Here is a 6671-nt window from a genome sequence, read left to right on the forward strand (position 1 = left end):
TTTAACTAGTCCTCCACATGCTGGTTGTCATCAGGAGCATTTGGAAAACAATGCTCAGGTCCATAAGCTCCATGTAGGCAGGGGTCATTCCTTTCCTGTCTGTATCTCTATCAGTTACATTTCAGCACTAGTACAACGCCTGTGTGTTAACAGAAAGTAAGGAGGAAAGAAGAGAGGGAATGATACATGAAATAAACATGACTTTTGTCGTATAGTCAGTTTACTGAGTTTGTGGCATCTCTTCCTGAGAGTTCAATTAGTAAAGTCAAAAGGGCTAATTTACCCACCTGCCTGGGTAACGCAGTGTGTTGCCAGCAGAGCATCTAATCAAGGTAGCCATGCTTAGCATGCAGTTAAAGTCAGCTACACTCAGGGTTCCTCAAATTTGAGTAATATGAGGAGCCCTTTAAAAAATAAAATCTTTCTAGGGCTGGCCCTGTGGTGTAGTGGTTGAGTTTGGTGTGCTCTGCTTCAGCAGCCCAGGTTCATGCGTTTGGATCCTGGGTACAGACCTACACCACTTGTCAGCCATGCTGAGGCAGTGTCCTACATACAAAATAGAGGAAGATTGGCACAGATGTTAGCTCAGGCCTAATCTTCCTTGGCAAAAATAAATAAATAACTGAACAAAATCTTCTTAACAGACGCAGGGTTGATCTCTATTGTTTTTATTAAAATGTTTCTTGGATCTGTGTAAAACTATATATAAATGCCTTATACAACTTATATTATTATAAACCAAAACAAACAAACGAAATACAAGCAAAACTGCAAAGCCAATAAAGCTCAAGTTAGCAGCATTAATTTGAAGTGGTAACTGACACTAAATAGCGTCTCACCAGGTGGCCCTCCTCCTGTGGCCTGCAGAGCAGCCTCCGTGTTGGGCCGGCCTTGGCTGTCTCGTGCTGTACGTGATTTGGTTCCGCAGCTCTCACTTACAAGGCGGCCATCCCAAGGAAATAGCATATGCTCCTATGCTGTTTTTCTTAGATTATCGTTGCCATGAAAACACAGGGGAGAAAGTCTCCATAGAGAAGTATCCTATCCCAGAGCACGCACCTGTGGATTCCACTTTGAGTGACACTTCTGTAACCGGTGGACTGATTTGCTAACTTGCCCAAATGGTGATTCTTTGCACTCATGCTCTCCGACTCAACAGGAAGCTGCTGGACGACTTGGGTTATCGTCTATTCCCAGGGCCTAGAGCAGTACTTGTCATCAGTCATTGTTTTAGTCGAATGAGTTGATTCTAGAACAGGAGCATCCGAAGTGTGAGAATGTCGGAGGGCGGGCGTCCTCTTTCCAGGAGACGGGCCGCCAGGCCTGAGGGGCTGTGCGCTCTGGCTTGCCAGCTTCCTGCCTCTCGCCGGGAAGAGCCTGTGGTTCGCTGGGCTGTGACTTCACCAATCAGCCTTCTGCTGGTGCCTGGCTTCCCCAGGGGCTTTGCTTCGAGAAGGAGAGGACGTGCTGACCAGTGCAGCCTCCTGACAGTCTCAGTTCTCTGTCAAATTAACAAATCGGCAGTCTAGCTTGTGTGTGTGAGTCCCTTGAGAACAGACAATGTGAGTCGAACCCTGAAGGCTTTGCCACCTCTGGATGGAGATAACTCTTCTGCCTGCTATTGGGAGGATTAAACAAGACAGTGTTTGCAAAGTGTCCTTTATGCCTAAAGTAACCTCAGTGAGCGGGATATGGAGCAATCAGAGCCCCCACCCTAGGCTAAAATGTCCTTTTACGGGGAGGAGAGATGGGGCGAGCGGAACAAGACTGAATTTATACCAACGTGTTCCATAAATGTTGTCATCTCTGGTGTGCCTGTGTTGTTTGGTTTTGTTTGGGTTTTCGGGGAGGGCAGAGACAGCAGAGACATGCTCAGCAGCCTCTGATTCCTAACATGAAGCTTCAGCGGCTGCCACCTCTGCTTACTTTCTGCTGGTCCTGGGGAGCAGTCTTTGGAGTTGCAAGTAATTTCTCAAAATATCTAGAACACTTTTAAAATCCTGGGCAAAAATACTCGTTGAATCACAATGTTTATGTGGCTCCTGACAACAAGAAACATCTACCTCACATCAGCAGTGATGTCATTTTTTGTCATCTGTCTCTTGGAACTATTAGGGGATTTATGCAAAGATGAAGAACAAAGAATTGCCCCAACCCGGGTAAACCAAGACCTCTTTGCATGGTTAATAACCGTATTTTTTTCCTGAGCATCCTGACATTGGACTATTTATAGCACCCTAAAGTATCTAATTCTCCATGGGTCACAGGAATGTTGTTGTTTCAAACTGTTGCCAAAGTAATTTCTAAGATACTTTCCAAGATTTTAAGGAACACTTCAAAACTCATGCTGGGCCTATCTTTCACTACATTTTTTGCGTAAAAGCACAAATCTGCTTAATCCATCACACACATTCTGGCCAGGTCACTTTGAGCCCTTGTCACTGCTTTTCACAGAGCAAGTTAGGAGTCAGCGCCGACCAGCTTCACCCTGTAGGAGAGCACTGGAGCCCAGCGCTGGTGTTCCCACCAGGCAACTCTATGCAAAGTGTATTTGCCAGATAAGCTTTCTGCCAGATCATTCTTTTTGTTATTGACTGGCAGTCCATGCTCTGAAATCAAATGAGCTGAGGGCAAACGACAGGAGCATGCACACACACACACGTACACAGGAGGAGAATGAATCCCACTTCTCTTGGGTTCTCTGTGGTTGAATCTCCCAAAATCTTGTGTTTCCAGTCATATCCAAGTGCCACACTTTAAGCTGCACCTGTTTTACAGGCTGAAGAGAACTGCTGGGAGAGTGTGGCTCCCATTTACTCTAGGATGCACGGACTCGGATAAAGACCATTCCGGCAGGCAATTCTAAAATGAACCTGAGTCCTTTATTGGTGTCTTATATATAGGAAGTTGAATGGAGTTAACAAAAGGTCAAGGGGCTTCTGAGAGTTCACCAACATGGTCAGTTCTGGAAATTCATCAATGTCTCTGAGGTACAAAGCCAGTATAGGATCATCCTCATAAGACCCGCATTTTATCTGTGATCTCACCGACCCAGGGAACCAACGTGTGATCAGAGGAAACAGATGTGTGGTCAAATAATTAAGATTCACCCAGAGAGGGGAGCAGCAGGCACCACGGGAGGACAGTGGACAGAGGATCATGTGGTGTGAGGAGAGAGGCAGGAGGTGGGACGTGACGAGCACCCAATTACCACTTGTTCCATGAAATGTGTGCTGCATAAGTTGACGTCCTAGCTGGGCTTTACAGGATGAATAGGAGTTGGTGGGCAGAGAAGAGGAGAAAGAGCACTGAGAGGGAGGAAGTGGTTTGAGGAAAGGGCACTTCGAACTAAAAGCTTGGACAATTCTGAGGGATGGTGGAGACAAAATATGAGCATCACAGAGGTGGAGGAAGCCAGATATCCCCTCACCCTCCCTCTGACTTTACATGAGGACCAGAGAGGAGGAAGAGCCCCTCAGCGTTTGAGGATCTGGGATTCCAAATCTTATGCTGAAAAGTGATAAATAAGGGGAAAGAATCAAGCATGAATCCTGCTTGTGATATAGAAACCACACCTCGGGCACATCTATCAACCAGTTCTAATATATAGTTAGATCCTGATTTGAACAAAGCATGAAGAAAAAATCAGGGCAATTTGACTCTGACTCTAATATTTGATGGTATTAAAGGATTATTAAATTTTTTGGAGTTATACCGATATTTGGTTGTGTTTACAAGAAAGAGTCTCATCTCTTTGAGATACATACTAAATATTCAAAGATGAAATGATATGATGGCTGGTATTCGCTTTGAATAATCCAGTGTGGGACAAGAAGGGGAAATTCAGATAAAATGAGTTTGGCCATGAGTTGATAGCTGCTGAAGCTGAGTGCACAGAAGTTTATCAGACTATTTTCCCTACTTTTGCGTATGTTCAAAATTTTCCATTAGAAAAGGTCTAACAAACACAAGCCCGCCCGGCCAGTCAGTCAGTCTGACAGTCAGGACTGGACTCATAAGTCATCTTATTCTTAGGACTTGAGCCTCTGGAACTGACTGCTGGCCAGATTTATATTTATCACTAAAGCAGTTGGATTTTAAGCATTTTTATCTGCTTACAGAAGAATGATGAAATAATAGCTCACACTGAGAACGTTACGTGGACCTCAGCTTGCTTCTGAGAGTTTTGCATGTACCAACTCATTTAATCCTCACGACAGCCCTATGAGATGGCTCATTATCATTATCCCCATTGCACAGGTGAGGAAGATGGGAAATGGGTTCATAATTCGCCCAAGGCCTTACAGGGAGAGCGTGGCTACTGATCGTCTCGTTCCTGAGTCTATGCACTCAGGCAGCGCGCAGCGTACTTCTCGATGATTTGTACAGTGGAGGCAAAGTCTTTAGCTTTGCTTACGTGCTGCATCACTTATTTATTTCTGCTTAACAAACCACCCCAAAACCCAGGGGCTTAAAATGACAACTATCCATGGTATCTCACAGTTCTGTGGGGTGGCTGGGCATTCCTGGGCTCTCGGGGAGACTGCATTCAGCTGGAGGGTCCCCCCGGGATGGCTGGTTCTCTTCTCCACAGCAAGGATTGAAAACCCGGGGAGCTAGAGAGTCGATGAGAGGAGAGACCCTGTGGGCTGGGCCTTCGGTGCCTTTTAAAATATTAAGTGTATCAATGTTTGCATGCAGATAGATAAAAAAGATGATTATTTCTAAAAAGTTTATAATAAACCTGCAGCCCCTCTGGGCCTCACCAGCCATCCAGGTCCCTAGAGGCAACTACTTTCTGCTCTGTAGCCCTATCTTGTGGTCGTTCAGTTTCTACCAGGTGCACTTACACCTTCTCTTGGCTGCCCCCACCCTCGCCATACAATCACGTCTCTCTCTGACTAAAGCCACACGCAGGGTTTTTATTTGCATCCTCAGCTCTTGAGCCAAGTATTGCACTAAGATTACACTTCCTTTCTTCAACTACTTTTTCCCCTGAAATTTAAAAATTATCTCATTTTAAAATTAGTTTTTAAAAAAATAGTTGCTGTCTTCCTACACACTGTAACCACTTATAAACTACCCCTTAATCACTGTTTGCTACACCATCAAATCTGTCAGAAAATGTATCATTCTTCCTCTTCTACTTTGTTTTGGTTTTTGTTTTCATTGAAGAAATTCTTCCAGAAGCCCCCGTTCCTCCCTGGGCAGGAGAGTGCTGACTGCTGACTGCTACTTAGCCTGTGGTCCAGCTGTCGCCCCAGGGCCTCCCTGGCCAGCATCGTGGGAATTTTCTTTGCCTCTCTTGGCATTTCCTGCCTCTGGCTCCCTCCCTCCTGGTTTATTTCCTCACTGCACAGGGGGTGTGTAGGTATGGGGGGGGCAGTGTTGGGAAGAAGGGAGGGGTGACACTCTGAGAAAGGTGAAACTCTGTAAGTCTACAAGTGTCACTATTCTCTCCTGATATTTGATTGGCAGCCTGGGTGCAGAATTCAAGGTTGAAATTATTTTCCCGTCAGGAATTTGAAGGCATTGCTCCAATCTGTGTGAGCTTCTTCACTCGCTGTTGAGAGGACCGATAACGCCTTGATTCCTGATCGTTGAATGTGGGCTATTTTCCCCAGAACCTTCTTTTTATCCTGCTTTTCTGAAGTTGCCCAATGATGTCCATCAGTACAGGTGTCTTCGTTTGTCGTGCTGGGCACGTGGGTGGGACTCCTCGTCCTTAAATCTGGAAAAGCTGTGCTCTTTTTGGAGCACGGTCCCATCCTCCTTCTCTTCTTCCTCCCTGAAACTCCTCTAGTTCAGATGCTCTGCGTTTTATAAGGACCTTTGAATGCTCTTGTCTTCCCTTTCCAACTGCCCCACTCCATTTAGCCATTTTCTGGGAGATTCCGTAGACTTCATCTTTCAAGTCATATACTAACCTTTTAATTTCTATTAATATATTTTTAATTTATGAAGTTCTTATTTTCTGATTACTCCTTTTTACAGCATACTCATTTTATGAAAGCAGTTTCTTGTGTCTGTCTGAGAATATTAATTATATTTGCTTTTGAGTTTTCTTCTGCTCCATCGAGCTTCCTCTGGGTTCATTTTTTTGCGTGGTCTGTTTTGGTCTTTGTCTTTATAAATGTCTGGGCTCCTTGGCTCTCGGTTTATATGAAAGAGTCAAACAGTAGAAAGCTGGCTGGAACCTCTATGTACATGATGGGGGCGTGACCACCGGGGGGCTTCCTATGTGGGGTCAGGAGGTAAGCTGGTATTTTCATTGGGGAACGCCAAATATCAGTAACTGTAGGATTTTGCCCCTCAGGTCCCTTGAATTCATGAGCGCTTCTGGGACTTCTGTGAGGCCAATTGGCTTGTTTCTCACGAGCCCTGCGTTTGAACGTCCTCCTGTTAGGTAATTTACAGTTCTTCCGTCTGCTTTCTCTATCCACCTATTGTGGTGGGAAAGATGTTTTCCAGTTTAATAAAAAATGGAGTTTTTGTTTCAGTTTCTTCTTCTTCTTGTAGTCTGGGAGCATTTTAAAGAGGAAAAGGGGGAGAAACATCTTTATTCCACCACCCAGGACTGGATTTTAGAGAAATTTTGGTGAGGATTGTAAATAGGAAAGAGACTTTGGGGGTACAATAGGCAGAATTCTAAAGATGCCCTCCCAGGATTC

This window comes from Equus przewalskii, chromosome 15, assembly GCF_037783145.1.
Source record: "Equus przewalskii isolate Varuska chromosome 15, EquPr2, whole genome shotgun sequence".
NCBI lineage: Eukaryota > Metazoa > Chordata > Mammalia > Perissodactyla > Equidae > Equus > Equus przewalskii.